General features: G+C 41.5%; 2 long non-coding RNA genes and 1 pseudogene across 4 annotated transcripts; 1 reads left to right on the top strand and 2 right to left on the bottom strand.

Moving 5' to 3' along the window:
• Nucleotides 1-5,125: 5,125 nt before the first annotated feature.
• LOC127781489 (psbP-like protein 1, chloroplastic) lies at nucleotides 5,126-13,469 on the top strand (annotated as a pseudogene).
• Nucleotides 8,599-12,938, bottom strand: LOC127781490 (uncharacterized). 3 transcript variants are annotated; one of them, XR_008019011.1, is made up of 7 exons: nucleotides 12,456-12,938; nucleotides 12,253-12,365; nucleotides 11,964-12,095; nucleotides 10,783-10,916; nucleotides 10,234-10,359; nucleotides 9,823-9,954; nucleotides 8,599-9,555 (listed from the first exon to the last, which is right to left on the bottom strand). It is a non-coding gene; the product is annotated as an uncharacterized LOC127781490 (long non-coding RNA). The 3 variants fall into 3 exon arrangements; XR_008019010.1 differs by having other exon boundaries at nucleotides 8,599-9,954; nucleotides 11,964-12,098; XR_008019009.1 differs by having other exon boundaries at nucleotides 8,599-9,954; nucleotides 12,456-12,937.
• A 249-nt stretch (nucleotides 13,470-13,718) lies between the features above and the next one.
• Nucleotides 13,719-17,811, bottom strand: LOC127781491 (uncharacterized). The gene is made up of 3 exons (XR_008019012.1): nucleotides 17,193-17,811; nucleotides 16,782-16,854; nucleotides 13,719-14,318 (listed from the first exon to the last, which is right to left on the bottom strand). It is a non-coding gene; the product is annotated as an uncharacterized LOC127781491 (long non-coding RNA).
• Nucleotides 17,812-19,502: the final 1,691 nt, after the last annotated feature.

Genomic DNA, 19,502 nt, shown 5'->3' with positions numbered 1-19,502 from the left:
TGCCTTACACCGACCGCTAGCAATAATTCATTTTCGCTGGCGGCTGTGTTAAATCGACCGCCAGCAAAAATCAAACCCATGCAGCTGCCCTAGGAGGAGATAGGATAAGGATGAGGCGGAGAGAACAGGGTTTTCGCTGGTGTGGGGGTGGTGCTTTTATAGCGTCAAATTTTATTTCGGTGCTGTTTCCTGCCGCCAGTGAAAATCAGACACCAACGAAAACCCGTTTTTTTATGGAGGGCCTCTTGGAGCCGCCACCAGCGAAAATAGAGCTATTTTTTATGGCGGGCCTCTTAGCGTGGCCGCCAGTGAAAATCGATTTTCACTGGCAGTCCGTAACCCCTCACCCCTCGTAACCCCGCCAGCGAAAATCCAGCTCGATGAATTGGCTTGATTCGAGCCGATGAATCGAGCAGCTCACCATCATCCAAATCCAAGAACACATTCATTAACATCCATGTACCAAGAATCCAAGAATACATTTCTCACAATCTCACCATCCATCCAACAACAACGCAGAGAGGCCAAAATTAGAAAATCAAGAATCAGCAAGGAAGAGAAAGACATCGTTGCTTGCCGTGGTGAATCCTCCCGCGAGTGCGCCAACCATCATCGAGCAACCTAGCCGGATCTAGCCGCCCGCCACCCCCTGCGCCCCGCCATGGTGAGGCCGCCCATTGCGCCACCATCAAGGCTACCCATTGCGTCACCATCAAGGCCGCTCACCGCGGAGGAGAGGTCGCCCACCACGCAATTTTCGTGGAGCACCCTAGCCGGATTTGGCCGCCCGCCACCCGCTGCGCCCCTCCATGGTGAGGCCGCCCGTCGCGCCGCCGGAGGAAGGCTGCCCACTGCACTGCCGTTAAAGCCGTCGGTCGTGAAGAAGAGAGGCCACCCACCGCGCCAGCCATGGGGAAGCCGCCCGTTGTGCCACATGGGCAGGTGGCCCTCTGCGCCTTCGTGGATTCCTCCTGCCACGCCCTCACCGTTGGAAGCCATCTATCACTCCATCTCCATGGAGGCCTCCCGCCAAGCCCACACCGTGAGGATGCCACCCACCACTCCCTCGCCATGGGAGGCCTCCCGCCATGCCGCTGTGAGGTGGGGCAGTACAGGATCCAGCCCCTCCCGACTGCCGGTGGGGAGGGGCAGTGTTGGATCCGGCCATCCCGAGCACTGGTGGGAAGGGGACGGGACGGAGAGGTGCAGCCACCGACAAGGCCAGCAAAGAGCAATGGAGCAAGTAGAGCTAATCATATTGCCCACAAATCGATTGAGATCCATTAAAAAAAATCTGGCGACATAAATATAGCAAAATAAGCCGAAAAAGATTCCTCACTCCCCTCCGCTCGTCTCGGTTCGGTTGTATTAAAGTACCCGCACTTTTAACCCCTACTTGGGTATCATTTTATTAAAAAATGACATTTATATTATTGGTATCAGTTTTTTTTTATAATCAGCAAAAGTTGTTGGTTTTATATTTTTCCACTCCGTAGGGGTGGGAAAAAGTCTATAAGTATCGTTTTAACTGTTCCAGCACGTATTGTGCCTACTTCTTTGTATGTTTTTAGTACTAGTTCGATTGTCATTTATGTGGCATGTTATAGATATATATTTCTTGATGATAATTACTCCCATACCAAAATAATTATAATTCCAGCATTCATTGGGACAAATTAGCAGGAAAAAGAAAACAATCTAGATGTCCAGGCCCCTCATTAAATGAGGTGTGATTGGGAGTTGGAGGAAGGATATACTATCTAAATATATTTGATAATTATTTTGCAAATTTTAAATCCTAGAGTAAAACTTATTTTTGGGAGGGAGGGATAGTACTATTTTGTACTACCCCTCTATAGGCCCTCCTCCACGTCCAACTCGGGATAGAAACCAAAGGAAACCAAAGGAAACTTCGAGACCCGACGAAACATACTCGGACTCGGACCTGCCGGTCAGACTGGCCACACACCGCCGGTCTGACCGGCCCTCAACCGGCGGTCTGACCGGCCAACACATGGCGGTCAGACCGGCCCACTCGAAGGAAACCGGCAAACTTCCAAATTTTGGTAATTCTTTCTATTTTAATCCTAGGTGCCAAATTCGGGTGTAAACAGTTGCTTCTCGCGACAATGCGCGAGATACCGTCTAGTTTACAAGATGAATGACCAACTTGCATGCATCGTGATAAGTTGTGGTACCAACGGTGTAATTTCATCTTTATTGTTCTATATTAAGTCTGTTCAATTTTGTATGAGCAAATAATGATTTCCATAAAAACAAGGGACAATCAACATTTATAAACAAAAAAAAAATGTTCTTTCCGGTTACGACTGTCGTTCCCTCTTCAGCTGCTGCAGTGTGCCGATGGCCTTGCTATGTAATTTTTCCTTTACTTCCATTAGGGAGCATGAGTGATCCCATCGAATGATGAACTCCAGGAGAGAATTTACATCTGGCACCGGCAGGCCAAAAATTCTACAAGTATAGCGTACAGCTAGGTTGCAGGGATCATCTCCACATGCTTTCTACAGATGCTACCGTTCAAAATCGATGAGACAAGGATTTTACACAAATTTGAGACCTGGCCTACCGTTTTTTCTAAAATTTTCGCCCCAATTACATAGTGCGCGCACCATTATGCACACATGCACACCACACTAACGCACCTGCGAGCGAGCGCACCCCCCTTACCACATGCTCACAGGACCTATCGTTTTTCTGACTTCACTGGGACTCCCTTGTACATGCCCACACGCTGCTTCAGGTCATCTCGGCGTGGCCTGGCGACCGTGTTGTTCGGATCAAAGAGGAGCACCTCCTCGAATGCCTTGAGCGCGGACTTCAGATCTTTCTTTTGCTCGTACGTACGCGTCCCCGAGGTTGTTCCAAGCTGTCACATAGCCTGGCTGCCTTCTCAAATTGCTGGATCGCCTTGTCGAGTTTGTTATCCCGTTTGTAGCTGACTCCCAGGGCATTGTACACCTGACAGACAAGGTGAAACAGTTAGAGGAAGAATGAGGGGATTCTACTTTATGCCTCATCTGGATGGTCTAGTGCATGGCCAGGATATTGGCCTCCAAATGACACCTTAGGGAACCGTCTTCTAATGTTCCAAAAGCACAATTGAAGAGAGCATGTAAGATAATGATAATCTGCAGTTTGCATGCGAAATTCTCATCCCAGGTGAAGGACACAGGTCAACTTTGGTCAGGAATTTCACACGGGATCAGAGCTGTATTGCATTCCATCGTCACCGGAGAGCGAGATGCAAGTGATTGATCTGGTCCTGAAGTCAAGTTATCCCTTCAGGACAACAGATCGACCTAATGGTGTGTGTTTCTTAGTGGTTTTTCAAGTTGGCAATCGGTTTGTTGGTCTAGCTGACACCCTGCAGTTTGTGTATGTGCTAGAACGCCACAATTCGGTATGGACTCGTTATGAGACAACTTCAAGATGCACAGATCTGACTGCGAAAATTATCATCTCCGGGTTTGTCGTGCTCGATCGACGCAGTTTTATGGTATCGGATGCTGCAACATTTGACTGCTTGTTGCTCAACATGGACAGCTTGGAATGGACCATTGTGAAGGCATGCCAATGGTATCGCTACGGCGCATTATTTGTTAGGTCTCTATGCATCCATGGCTTCGTATACACGCTGTTCAATGGAGGCATTCTTGCTTTCGAATTGGTCGTCAGCGAGAACGATGGTTCATACTACCTTGATGCTCCTATCTTCTTGAGGGCTTGGAGCAAGATTGTCAGGGAGAGGAGCATGATTTGCTTTGCTTCGGTTGGTCAGGATGATGACGATGATCACAGCTGTGATCACTGCCTTGTGTTCTGTCTTGCTCGTGGTGGATACCCCCGCGCAGGCTATTCTTCTACGGTTAGAAAAAAGCTGTACGATGATGTTCAGATCACCATGATCCAGGTGATGACTCGTGAAACAGAAAGAGGAACTAGAGAACCTGTGAGGCCGCCTCGGTATGTGGATATGTGCACTAACTCTGTCGAATGGATGCAAGCTTGTTGGGTTTTCGTTGCATGAAAAAACAGAGCTTGTATCTTTTGATCCGTTGTTGATCAGAGGGATGGATATACCCTACGAATGTTTATGCACAATTTGAAATTGGTAGTGTGTTTATCTATCTAGAGGATGGTAGGCTAAGGATCTCTTGGGTTTGGGGCGGTTTGTATGGAGATTAATTACTTAACTACAAGGTGATAAGCTGGTCTTTAGGCTGTCCCTTTTGTGTTTATTTATTTTTGCCGCATGAAAAATCTTAATATTTACGCGTGTTTTAGGTGGTCCCTTTTTGTGTTCATTTTTTTTAATGCATGAAAATCCTAATATTTGCACGTGTTGCTAACATATTAATGTTAGCTGGTTCATATGGGCAACGACCCCGCCTCCCTCCCTCCTTCACCTCGCACCGCCCAAGTGGGCTGCCGGAAACCGCGTGGCTGTAAGGACACCTAGTGGTGGGGCCTTCCTTTCTCTCGAGGTTGTGGCGTCAGAGCTCTTAAAAAATGAAAAAGCATCGAGAATAATTATAAATATGAAATATTACGTCTCCATGAAAAATTTTATGCTAATTGCGCAAGGACTAATTTAAATTTATATGAAGAAAGCCTGGTAAAAGAAAGAATAAAGTTAGACAAAATAACTAATGCAAAATGATAAATAAAAGAAAATAGTCCACACAACAATTTGACTACTATCTTATAGTCCACCTAACCCTTGTACTACTAATAATATTATATAAAGACCACCATTAAAGCAGCACAAGCTAGGCTTATTAAATCCATGTAAATTATCACAATTAATGAATTAGTTTAAAGAATTTACTCTTAACTATTTCTTATAGAATTTGGGAGTATATAACGATACATAGCCTTTTGTAGAGTGACGCACACTGAGAATTGAGAATATGCCTTTCATCTTGTGATGGAAAAATTCTCACGAAACTAGTTTAATTCCGATGAAATCCCCCTAAAATTCCAAACCCCCGCTTTGAGAATTGGACTTTTTTTTTATCGATTTTCTCGTCGAAACTCGAAAACCGACAGATATCCTTATCCAAACCCCTATCGCTCCCGTTTCCGGTGAACCCCAGCCACGATGGCCGCACCCTCGACCTCCACCCCCGCGCGGGCCTCCTCCGCCTTCCCCCTCGCCGCCGCTGCCGCCGCGTGCTTCCCCGCGCCTCCTCCAGCACGCGTGTGCTCTCGCTCTCGCTCTCGCCCTCGCCGAGCGGCGCCGGCTGTCCGAGGTGGGTGGCGGCGACCGCTCGGTAGCCGCTGGCCGCCGCTCCTTCCACGGCCTCATTCCCGCCCACGTTCTCTCCGCCGGCGATGATGCAGAAGGAGCCGTATCTGCACTCTTCTTCTCTTGAATTTTTTATTGATACTGCACTTGTGCCGTTGTGCGGGATTACATTACAGTAGTACATGAAGGTTGTCTAATAAGAGTCAAACAGGCTAATCATGCATATAAAATATTCCTAAGTTAAAAGACCGATAATGTATTGTTGTGATAGTTTGGTGATATTTGGTGGATGGGACTATAATAACTGCAGCGTGAGTTTGGCGGCGCATTTTGGATTTGGTCTTTCCGCATCCTTGTATGGAAATTATATAAAATGGGTTTAAAGCCCTCATAACGAAAAAGAAAAAAAATAGTGTCGTCCTAAAGTTCGCAATAGTAGGTTTGCTTTGAAGCTTTAAAAAATTTCAAGAAATTAGTCTAATTCCGATAAAATCCCTCTACACTTCCAAACCAACACTTTGAGAATTTGTTCATTTTTATTAATTTTCTCATCAAAACTCAAAAGCCGATCCTCATCCAAAATCCGAAGCTCCAAAATGCGCGCCGCCATGATGGCCACCCATTTCCGTATTCCGATAAAACTCCGGTAGCCGAGTTTAATTCTGACAAAAAAAATCCCTCTAAAATCCTTCTCGCTCCCATTTCCGGTGAACGCTGGCCACGATGGCCACCCACTCCACCTCTGCCCCGGCGGCGCCTGCCTCCTCCGCTTTCCCTCTCGCCGCTGCCGCGCGCTTCCCCTGCGCCTCCGCCACATCCAACACGTGCGCGTTTTCCCTCGCAGAGCACTTAACACGTGAAGGCATGTTCTTCGACTTGTATGTGTGTTTTCGCAAACATGAAGTTGATCATTTCATTCACCTATCTTTTCAAATCCAATTGTAATTTTTTTTCACCGTATTTCAGTTTCGAACCCAATCTTATTTGAGATTTGTTTCCTTATTGCTAAGGCAGAGCATCAAGAGAGAAGCGGAGGAGAGATCTAGGTGGAGGATGTTGCTCGCTGCAGGCGCTGCCATGTTTCTCTCTTGGCCTAATCCGGCAGCATGTGAGTTGTTCTTCCATATTAATATCAGTGTAGAATGGTACAGGTGTGATGATGCTTGACTGTGTAGTAGCACTCAGGCTTGTGAATGGTTTGTTTGGTTGAAAACCATGTGCCTGAGTGCCATTCTGATGTGGTATAGACGCAGCAGAGGCTAAGAAGGGTTTCTTGCCTGTCACTGACAAGAAGGATGGATACTCCTTCCTCTACCCATTTGGATGGCAGGTAATAAACCGTCATTGCTAAAGGGTCACATGATGCAAGGTTGCATTTCGATTCGTTCATTTCATTGCGAATTTGTAATTATCCAGGAAGTGGTTGTTCAAGGGCAAGATAAGGTGTACAAAGATGTCATAGAGCCTTTGGAAAGTGTGAGCGTCAACACAATTCCAACCAGCAAGCAAGACATCCGTGAGCTTGGTCCTCCAGATCAGGTTTTGTTTTCTTAATCTTCTTTTCGTCAAAATCATGTCTCTGCAGTTGTATGATGAAAAGATGCCAAATCTTATCCACTATGATGTGTATTTAGGTTGCTGAAGCTCTTATACGTAAGGTTTTGGCTGCACCTACGCAAAAGACAAAGTTAATTGAAGCAAAAGAGGTGCCTCTTTTATCCATTTATTCATGCAAGGTGTCACGCCATAATGCAATTCAGAATTTCTAATCCACCTCATTCATTTTGCATTGTAAAACTTGTGCATTTCTGGTAAGTAGAGCCAACAGGCTATCAGCCGTTTATCGAATTGCCATGTGAAGTAGTACTAATGTAGAGTATAAGTGATCATATCTTCATTTATCTAAAAATGCAAATACACGGAATATGGAGATGCCAGAAATGTATTTTTGTTGGATACTGTTGTATATATATATTATGTTATTTCCAGTTGAAACGAAACTGCATCTGCCTACTTCTTTTGGGGCATCAATCCATTTTTATCATCCCATAGAATTGCAGGTTGTTTTATTAGTTTGTATATATATCAGATTTAATCTAAGATCGAACTGGTTAGGTCTTATTCCTAAATGATACGCATTTGCTGCAGTGTGTTGACTTTTTTGTTGTTCCTGGAGTGATCTTTTTATTCTATATTTTAAAATGTAGCAACTCTTCACTACAAACCTTGTGTACATATCACCTAGAGAAAAATAAACACAACTGTAGTGTCAAACCTTCATAATAGATCGCAGACTATCAATTACTTTTCTTTGGGTTATAAGAATCAGATAATAACTTGTTGACTATTCTCCATGTTCCCTTTTGCAAAGGGAAACATCTTATTACTCTTTTATTATTAAACTCATAAGATCTGTGTCATTACGCAGAATGATGTTGATGGACGAACTTACTACACTTTTGAGTTCACAGCTCAAGCTCCAAATTTCACGAGACATGCGCTTGGTGCAATTGCCATTGCAAATGGTATTGACTCCTACCAGACATCTTTTTCTCTCAGCAAGATGTTATGCTAAAAGTATTGTCTGCTGTTGACATATTTCCATCGGCTTATATTGTTTCTACTCTTGCATCCACAAGGATTGCTTAATGCTGTGGTAGTCACTGTTATCTACTAGACCCTGGGGCGCGCCTTTGCGCGCCGCCTGAACGTCCAGCGAAGGAATTAAGCAGGAAACTGTAGTGACACTATGATGGGGAAAAATCCATTCTGGGATAGTTATGAAGTAGTAATGGTTTTTGGCACGTTATAGTAAATATCATAGGCACAGTTGATCTGGCGATCGACGTACATATTATCCGTGATGGGCTGACCAAAAAGAGAATAGTTTAGTCCATTGAATCTGGTTGCAGCAAGAACTTTGAACAGTCTGTGTCATGTTCATCAGGAAAGCAGCTGGACCAAGTTAAGCCAAAGAACACAAGTTACCAGAAGCTAGGTTAATTAGGTTATGCGCAGAACTCCGTTGATCTTGTTCAAACGACATACTAACAATCCATCACGTTAACTTATGGAAAAATGATTTATTCAATTACTACTTGGTGTTAAAAATAGCAAAGCGCTATTTCGATGCTACATACATATGGGACACTAAAGAAAGATACAGGCAGACACGCAGAAACAAACTTTATGATCTCATAGATGCTAAATAGCAGCGTGAATAGCTTGACACACAACCATACATTTATATATCTCGAATGTATAGCTAGACATTAGATAGATCCCATGATCTGGAATCGGATGCCACTAAAAATTGTGCCCTGCCATTTGATCAATATAAGCAATTATTGGGTTGTGGGTCAAATGGTACATATAACTTCCAATTCTCACTGAACACAGCTCTAACAGTAAACAGTAACTTCTACATCTGTTCTTTTTAAAATTGGCATGATCTCAGGCACACAAGAAGCCTCCAAACCGTATATCAACTATAACTGTAATATACGATTCACAGTTTTACAGGATGGTAAATCATCAGTATTGATCATTTCATGACCCTTGGTCACTCATGTTCATGTACAAACTCTCCCAAGACATTAAGAGAACAAAAGGTACTGTGGGAATATAGCAAAGACGGAATGAAAAAGCTCATAACTGAATAGTTCGACATGGAATTTGGAATTGTTCCATACCACGAGTTTATTAAAGCAACCCTAAGTAAATTACTTTAAACATTGTAATCAATAAAAAGAAAATACAAGAGAGATAAAATTAAGAAGAAAATTAACTGCTACTCACATTCGCTTAAATCATTGATCTTGGACAATTCATCAAAACAAAATCAATCTTGAATTTAAGCTTCCAACAGTAAGGAATCCTTCACATTTCAAATCAGCTTAAATGTGGCTTGCACTTCTTAGGTTAGCTAATTTTAGCTTCTGTTGGATAACTTTGGATTAACTTTTCTTTGTTCATTCAGTTGCTATGGCAGCACTTTCTGAAATTGTAGCCAGTTACAAAGTATCTAAGCTATGTTCTCTGGAGAACTTCATGAGTTCTTTGAACATCAGTTTTATCATTATTCTACAATTTTCTGGATGAGATGACTATCATTGAAGATTTCTTATCCTTTTTTAACATATTCTGAATTTCCCTCTAGTGCTGCTTTAAACTGAAACTGAAGTACCATCACATTTAATTTTCCCAACTTGGAACAGGTTAACCTCGACCTAAATTGAATCTTTTGAAGCTGAATTTATTGTGTCCTGAATATGCTCTAGTGCCTGCACCTCGACATTTTAAAAATGAGATTGAAAACTTGTTTTGGAGAAATATATATGAAAGCTGCAAGATATACAAGACCTAACATTAATCATTTGTATGCCCAGAAAGATAAAAATCGTATCATGTGTATCATTATTGATTGTCTATCGACATCATGTTTAGCATTAGAGAAAAACAATACAAGCATAAATTAATCTCAGAGAGTGCATATCTGAATAGGCAACAATAATACATCTTAAGCTTAAAAGGAGTAGGGGGAATTTTACCTTGCAAAGAAGAGTGATGCAATAATTCTTTCACAATTTAAGACCCTTCTACCTAACGTGATGGAGCTATACAATAACAAAACCCATATCTCAATTTCTTTATTATCCCATTCGAGGCCCAACAAAAGGTGGCTGCACATTGGAAGGAAGATGAAGCTTACTTAAGGGCATAATAGAGAACACGGGTGATGCTCAAAATAAGAAAACATAGTTCAGAAAGGAAGATCATATACAACCTATTTTGACGTTCAGACAAAAAGCAAGTGTTCATGTGATCCATCAACAGAAATACCATTTCACACGGAAGATTAGGGGGATAGTCATGAAACTGTCTATTGTTGTATAAACGTAATTCCGCGACCAACATAGCTAGGGCCTGGAAACAAACTCAAGGATGACATGGGAACTTACAATGTTTCGATGGTGTATCTCCTTGAGGAGCATTTCTTTGTTCTCCTTGTTTTTCTTTGTGTTTCATCTCCTTTTGCTCACATGAAAGTAGTTTCTGTATGGTACTGCTGAGAAACTATAGCCATGCTGGAGAAAGAGGTCAGATTGTTATGTTAGGTAGAAAAGTAGAAAGAACTTGGTTTAAGGTTGAAATCCCATGATGAACTTTGATGTAATGCTCATTTCTCTTAATGAAAATAGGGGAAGCTTTGCTTGTCTAGTTAAAAAAAACTCCTTGAGGAGCAATGTCATACATGTGTCTACATTTGAACCAATAATTATCCCCACTACACATGTGAGTCAATTAAAACTCTTGTGGCACAACCTGCAATAAAATCCATTATTCTCACAGAACTGAGAAGCCAGAATATGTGTTGCCAAACATTAAAAATATATAATTAGAACCAAACCCAAAAACATGCAGTAATAATACAATCTAGTATTGCAGTCGAACAAAAGAAAAAAAAAAAGGAGCACTTTGCATTGTGTTGAACAAAGGAGAGAACAAACCTGCATCAGTAATACATTTCCATTCCTAATTGAACCAAAAATAAAGCAGGACCTGTAGCACGTCCCCTGAAATCGATTTGAGCTTAATAGATGAATACATTTAGAAAAGCTGTAAGCTGCTCCAACCACAACTCCTGAAATTAACAAGACAACAGAAAGTTAGCAGAACTGCCGTTTGTACCAAAGATACTTATATATATACTGAAAACAAAAAACTTCTGAAAGTAATGAGAATTCAACTTGTTTTTTTATGCAGGGAAGCATATTTTTAGGAGTTCTTTTTCAGAAAGCAAATCACAACTATCATATAGTAAAATTTCATATTTAAGAACAAAATTACAATTGTAGTAATCTTCCCTTAGATTTGACTAATTTCTGAATGGTTCAGTACCACTTTGCAAATGAAAAACATGCTAGGATATGTCTGAATGAAGAGATACCATTAAGTTTGATCAGCGGAACTTATTAACTTCCTAGTATATCAAGCAAATAGAACAGCCATCCTTACATATGGGAATTGCAACACCAAACAATTCATATTCATGTGCTCTCATAGATATTGGTAGATACATCCTCAACGGTTGGTCTGCCTATACTGATCAGAGAGCATACCCCATAAAAAGATAGCCATGATTTTTTTTAACATAAAAGAGATATATGTGGGTCATATCACACTTGTAACAAACTAAAAGTGGTAAGCCAGGGAACATAAAAGAGATATATGTGGGTCATATCACACTTAGGTTAAGGTCCATATCTGATATCAGTACATGAAAAAAAAAGGAGCATGCCTATGTGCTTAATCTATGGCAAAGTCTGAATGAGGATTAAGATTTTCCTTCAAATACTCTTGCAAGGTTCAACACATCTACAAAACAACGATCTGTTGAAAGTTAAAAACAAATATTTACTACTTAGTATGTGAAAACTAAACGATTCCAAAGGAACATCATTCTAGTGTTTCAAATAATCTATGGATTGTATGTTGGCTATAGCTAATTATGACCTTCATGATCAGTCAATGTAACATTTTTATTGAGAAAAAGGTAGATGTATCGCTGCAAAAATATTACAGTATGAGATCATGCAAGCTGGAGCCTACATTGATCTGGCGTGATCCAATATTGAATGACCAAATCAAACAGAAAAGGAAATGGCACAATGTTCTAAGTGGCACCTACCTTTTAACATTTGGAACAATAATTTGACTAATCCAGATTATGTTCCACGTCCTTTAACACGTCCTAATACAGATGAATAAAGTCTCACTTAGCTTCACCCTCCAAAGTCCATAGTCCCCTAGTTTGCTTTCGCTGCTGACAAAAAAAGAAAAGAAAAAGAAGGATATGAAAAATCAAACACATGGAAACAATATGCGCCATCTAATTATATGAATCCATCCATAGAGAAAGAGGCCTTTCCCACCTGAAATCTGCATGATCAACAATTGGGAGAACACAGATTTCTCACCTCTGCCTGCGGGTGAAGCGGCACAATTGGCGGCGAATCCTGTAGGCCGTCGTCTCCATCTTCTTCTTCGCTCCAGACAAGCAATGTGAAGAAGAATATTTGCATGATTCTTGCTGCAACGGTAGCTCCCAACTGAATTCGGCATGGAAAAGAAAGAAGACAGGAGGATGAAAAAGAGAAGAGAGAATGGAGTGAGGACGTACTGCAGGTCGTTGGCCCGGCGTGAGGTCCGGCGCTCGACTTTCCTAATGGAGAGGGGCTCCTCGCCGAGGTTGAACTGCCTGATCTTGACGCGATTGACGTAATCGGGCTTGTGGAGGTTGTCTATGACGGGCTGGAGCAAGCCGACGATCCAGTTCTCGATGCTAGGGCGGTAGACCTTCCAGAGCTTGCCGAGCACCATGTTGACCCACTTGACGGGCTCCTTGCGCTGCAGGTCCTTCTTCTCGAGGAAGAGGGAGAAGCTGGAGGTGGGCACCTACGGCCATGTGTCGCGGCGGCGCTTGTGCAGGGTCCAGAGCTTGTCGATGGCGACGACACGAGCAGGAGGCGGCGGCGGCGGAGGTGGACACGGAGGCGGAGGCGGCCGCGCGAGGCGGAGGTGGCGGCACGAGGGGGAGGGGGAGGCGGCGGCGGCGGGAGCTGGAGAGGGAGATGAAACGACGAGAGGGAGGAGAGAGCGTGAGCGGCGGCGGCGGCTAGGGCTAGGGCTGAGTGAGTTAGGGCGTCGTTTTGCGAAAAAACCCCTCGGCTTCCACGTTTTAGATCCCAGTCCTAATTCATGAATTTTCTCTCCTTCGAATGCAATATCGGACTTCTGTAAGGGTCTATCCGTTAATTTACACCTCAGAGGAACTTTTCGCGCGGGACCTCGATTGAGTTACAAACTGGAGTGTTTTTTTTGGCAAATTTTCACTGCACGCACAGTAACTCTGCCACAGTAAAATCCAACGTGGCACGCCCCAGAAGCCGCCCAGGGTGCCAACCTTTATAGGTTTCCTAATTGTATTTTCATTGTGGATTTGGATTTTGTTGGCAAATTTTACACGCTGACAACTGGAGCAAACGAAAGGAGATGGGAGAAAATCAAGGATAGGCTACATACAGTCGTTGATTCCTTCAAAATCGAGGCAAGAGTATGACGGAGGTGCAACATATATTGTGCTGATTTTTCTTATTAGTTTTCTTAGTTTCAGGAGGTGAGGTTCAATGGTAAATGTCGAGAACATGGATCTTACTGATCGGTTTTATTTTGAAATGTGTGGCACAAATTCTATTTGTACGTATGTATATCTTGCCAATGTCGATCCTGATCTTTCTATTTGTATGTACTGGTGAGGTTAAGAAAATACGTAAATGATCCTTCGAATAAGTAATGTTGATTATAAAGCCATCTGTGTGAGTAAGATCTATACTGGGTATACTTTTCTTTTACCATGAGCCAGATATCTGGCTTTTGTTGGCTCAAATATTTGATTACTAGTATACAGTAATATGACTAGTTAGCGTGCACGTGCAAGGCACGTCAACATACATTGAATGGAGTAAAAGAAATACATCCTTCGCTTAAATCAGTTGAGTTAAAAGTTCTTGTACATCATGCCCAAAGAAGCTACACCATTACATTCTCTTCTTACAATCTTCTTTATTCGAAACGCCGAGACAATAGCCAACATCAACTTTGCATCATGGAATACATGACACAGCCGAGATTTGTCTCCCTGTAGCATCCAATCCTAATGCTATGGAATACATTTCATCATGGAATACATTATTAAAGCTCACGCTCACATGTACCGATGAAAATGGAAGTTCTATAAGTACGTACTACCTTTAATAAGATTACTGTGACCTTGGCTCCTCCACCAGTTTGGTTGAATAATAAAAGCATCAACAGATAGCCAATCAATGGTAAATAAAATAATAGAATTTCTTCGACCACCTTATAGCGCTTGTTCAAAACCGAAGGCAACCTAACAGATGATCTATTGCTCTTCATTCCGTTTATTTACAGCTTGTAAGCTTGTACACTTCCTGACGGTTTTTTAGCATACCTATATGGCAACCTGCAAACATAAGACGAAAAAGAACTGTTAGTGGCACAAAATTAGATATACTTTTGATTCATAAAGTTTGCAACTTTTTGTGTTTTTTACGTAGTGTACTTTTATACATGTAAGCTTTGGGATAGTGGCTCAAGAGCAAGAAATGTGCAAATCTAGAACATGCAAACTGGATTCCCCAATATGTGCTCAGCAAATTTGGAAATAACATAGGCTAAGCAGTATTCAGTTCAGATAGATTGTTAAATTGCGAATCCATGCAATTAATATTTAGACTAAAGAATTCCAATGTGTATAGACTAATCTGATGTGTATGGACAACTGCAATACATGATGACGATGCATATTTTAAGACCATTCCAACATTAACTTCATAAACATTACGTTTGACAATTTTCAAACTGTACTTTTAGTCAAAAGCATGTCATAGCTCATATTTGATAAACAAAATGGTAAATCACTTGTAAGCAACAAATCAAATCATGCTCGAACCATCTACATATTATGCTTAAAAACTCAAAGTTACTTTGTATAATGCAATAAATTATCGATGTGCTGCAATAATTTATCAAACACATGGTCAATTAAGAATCTTTCATTGATGAATTTTAACATCTGGTGGGCAGCCATTTATAGGAATCATACGGTATAAGAATCAAATTCCTTTTGCGTGGAGGCTGTAGGCATATCTATAACCTATTATATACTGCCAAAAGATATTGGTGGCATAATTTTGTAACACACAATACATGATAGTTCCAGCAACAAACAAAATGATTGTTTGATATAAACATGCTTGCTCAATAACCATCTAATAGGATAGCCTATTTGATCTACATCTGAAATAGGAGATGGAAAAAGGATAAAGGATTACTATCCTGATGCATAAGCAGAAAAATCAAAAGCTTTATAATATGCAGACTGACATATCTATCCATTCAATTCAAGCTTCTATTATATATAGAAACAACAATTTGACTAATATGATTTGCCAAAATCAGCAATCAAAGATAACGATGTAGACACATGGAGACAAAACGATAGGACTTTTCCCTCTTATGCCTCTGTCCTGTTATGCTTCGAGTAACTCTGTTCACAACCTACCAAGCAACATACTTGAATAGTTGCTATATAGGTTACTTTGAATAAATGCACATTTGTATGGAAACAAAATGGCAGCTTTTGATCAGGTGGCAAATGAAAATCCATAAGAAAGAACTCTCATCACCTCCTGATATTGCCGTGTACTATGAGAGTCAGCAACATCGGCAGCATATGTTTACACATAAATGACAAAGGAAAAGAAATAAGTGCCACATGATAGAAACTGACAGCTATGCAACTAATGTAAAACTTGCTGATGGATCAACAGAGGTTTGCTGGTGGCCCCTACGGTGCGTATTAGGAAGCAGTGTACCATTAGACATAGACATCAACTAAGCAGGACAATGATAGCAAGAAAAAGAAGTTATAGAAAAATCAAATTTGATCAGCCTGGATTTTTTTTCGTTTTTTCCATTCTACCTAGATAATGCAGGTGTAGGGCTGGAAAACATGGTTTTTCAATAGTGAAATCAGGATCTGGGCAATGGGGAAAGCAAGCCTTACAAATCCTAAAAAGCAGAGTAGCAGAGGGTTACGTAACCTGTAAGTATATTCAAAGGTTAAAAAATATTCAGAAATATAATTGTTGTTGACAAACACAGGTTAGCATTAACGGTACCTATTCTTGATTAAATTCTCAAAGTTACCCAAAGTTGTTGTATTCATGAATTTAGGATTTGTAGTATGTAATGTATGAGTTTCTTCATTGCTACTTTGGGGTTACCGGCATGCAACATACTATTATGCCCTGAAAATTTCAGGTTTTCAGTTAGCCCTATAGTTGTCATGCTCAACATAGTTTTATCCAGTTAAGACTGAGTTATTACCATTGGCTGAATTCGTCAAGAAATATATGGATAGCTATACTTATCGGGCTTTCTCATAGCATGTGCAGTAAACCAGAATATGAAAAACCTCCTTCAAAGAAAAAATCCCTGTGATGCTGAACTATTTATAACAGCAACATTATGAGAAAAAAACAGTGATCGACAAATCGACACATACATTTCTTAAGGGTTGAACACAAATGAGGTGTTACATTTCCTAATTGCTGACATATATACTTGATCCTAACATGTTTGACAATTCTTAAGGGTTGAACACAAATTCAGTTACTACAACAGAAATTCAGAACTCATGTGAATCCTCCTGAACTTGGATGCATTTTGATTTTTGAAATGTATTATCAAATTTCATAATAGCATTAGCATGGGGAGAGAACTCATGTGAGTACTCCTGAACTTGAGGTAAAAGGAAATGCAGGAGTCATATATTACAAATTAATGTCCTCTCTTGAGGTGCTAAACTGTCAGATATTTTTCCAGAACATAGCAATATATAAATTTGAATTCCTCAGATTACCTCATAGCAGCCTAGCATGTAGCCTTAGATTTAATAAATCTCCAATTGCTTCAGCTGGAACCACAAGTTGAAACTACAATGCAGAAAACAAACAAGTCATAATAGTTGCTTGAAGTGCTTGAAGATCATACTATTTATTCACAAGGAACATGATGTTCTGAAATTAATGTGAATATCAACTTTCCTAAGCTGTTCTCAGAGTTAATCTCAGAATCTTATTTTTAACTCTCATTAGTGAAGTGATTAACAGGAATGTGAAGTGATTAACATGAAGAAAATTTGATTCAGAAATAAATCAAGAAACGGTTGCTGATTGAAAAACATAAGAGGAAATTTGATTCAGAAATAAATCAAACGGTTGTTGATTGAAAAACAAAAGAGGAAGATGGTAGCAGAAGCAAAGCCGCCTACCTGTGCTGAGGTAGGGATTAGACACGGAGTCGGCGTGGGAAGAAGGTGGCGTAGACCTGTTGCGGCGACCGTTCAGCGGGGAAATCCCTCTGCAGTGCAACGCCGACCTGCGGGGCGACGGCGATTGACGGCGACCTGCCGGGACGGCGGTTAGCTCGCTGTTGGGTTCCGCTGCGGGGTTGCGGCGTGAGGCGCGCAGCGGGGGCGGCGGATGGGGAAGCGACGTGGCGAGGAAGGGATGGGGACGCCGGGGAGGCAAGCAGGCGGGGCGGCAGATGGGGAAGTGGCGCGGCGAGGAGGGGATGGGGACGCGGGGGAGGGAGGCAGCACAGCGAAGAGAGGGGCGTGACGGCGGCGTCGTAGATGAGAGCGAGCAAGAGCGGCGGTCGGCGGCGTTGCAGAGCTCAGGGGTATCGCAATGGGGGCGCCGACGGTGGAGGCGTTGTGGGGGCGCGGCTATGGGGGCGGCGCGATGTGGGAGGCGTGGTGGGGGAGGCAGAGTAGGGAACCGCCCCTGGCGGTGGCGGCGGCGAGGGAGGCACACAGGGGAACCGACGATGACGAGGAGTTGAGGAGGCAGGGGAGGCGCGGACGCGGGGCGTGGTGGGGGCGCAACGAAGAGAGTGGGGCCCCGGAGGTGGAGCACGTGGTGGGGACGCGGAGAAGAGGAGGAGGACTGGTTTTTTTTTCGCTGAGGAAGAGGGAAGGATCGCGCGTGGGAGGATCGTGAAAGGAATATCGTTCGTAGGATCTCGCAGATCAATGGCTCAGAAACAAAAGTGGATCCGAAGGATTGCAGGATTACTGGATGAACTCGTATTTTTTATATTAGTATAGATGATTTATGTCTTCTCGAGCTAATACACCAATCCTCTCTTTTAGGTAGGAATGGATACCAAAATAAGTTTATACTAATTGAATAATAAATCAAACTTCCTAAAAAATACTTTTATCTTGGAATGAAGTCTCTTTGAAGTCAAGTTTATTACAACACTTGAGTTCATTTTGGGGAGGCTATTAATTTTTTTTTTGGAAGAGGTTATTAACTATTGGTTAGAGCACTCAAGTTAGTTATATTTATCAAACTTTCATATACTTACAGCCCACTAAACACCTAAAATTCATATGCAAGCATAGCAATTATTAATATATCTTAAATCCTGACATGCAAACATCCCATATAAACCCACATAACAATTACATATACAATTTATTAAATCTAAAACTTGACATAAAAGCATTGGAATTAACTGGCTAGTAGTGTGAATCGAGCATAAAAGTATTGGACTTAACTAGTTCTTTCATTAACCACCATTTGGTTTTCTATAGCTCAAAATTGACTTAACTAGTTCTTTCGTTAAACACCATTTGGTTTTCTATAGCTCGAAATTGGACTTAACTAGTTCTTTGGTTAACCACCATTTAGTTTTCTATAGCTTTTTCGAGAGAGGTCGGGGGAGACGGTGGTTGGGGAGAGGAGCGGACGTGCTTTAGTAGTAGAGAGATAGTATTTACAAAATATTAAAAATACAACAACTGAATGAGTTTTTCATGCTATATATTTTTTAAAACCATAAAAAAAACTATATCAAAAAGTTTTTTTTATAAAAAAATACTTATGAATCCTAGTTTTTTCCCGAATACGTACGAAGCTTATCATTGTATTAATATAAGAAGAAAAAGATGTCAAACACGTCAAAGAATAGCAAGTAGTACACGAACTTGCGCCACCACACAACAACCCACCACAGAGGTGGAACCAGAACCAAGACAAGGGTCCATTAATGAGAATAGCCCATTAGCCCCCGTCAAACTCTACACCATTAGATGAAAGTCCAACGGTCAAGATCAGTTTCTACAATAAAATACACTGCAGTACACCATCTGACGTGCCATACATAAGGTTACTGACTACTGCAGACTAATATAGGGGGTGTTTGGGAGTTTAGTCCCTCTCTCCAAAAAAAAAAAATAAATCCCTCCCTAGGGACTTATTTTTTGGATTTAGTCCCTCTCTCCCAACCACCCCCATAGCTACGGACAGCAGAGGATCTGCATCTATCATACTACTAACAAAAAAAGCAAATGTAAGGACTACCATTAAAACAACACAAGCAAGACTTATTCATTATATTCATGTAAATTATGTCGCTATGGATAAACCGGTTTAAAGAATTTACTCTTAATGACTTCTTAAGTAAGACTCTATTTGTTTTATATTATAAGTTGCTTTCAATTTTTTTTCCTAAGACCTGTTCAAGTTGATGTCATTTTAAACCATACCATTTGCATATACTAAAACTTAGAAAT

Source organism: Oryza glaberrima, chromosome 8, assembly GCF_000147395.1.
Source record: "Oryza glaberrima chromosome 8, OglaRS2, whole genome shotgun sequence".
Taxonomy (NCBI): domain Eukaryota; kingdom Viridiplantae; phylum Streptophyta; class Magnoliopsida; order Poales; family Poaceae; genus Oryza; species Oryza glaberrima.
The sequence above is the reverse complement of the archived record's forward strand: the minus strand, read 5'-3'. Positions and strand labels throughout refer to the sequence as shown.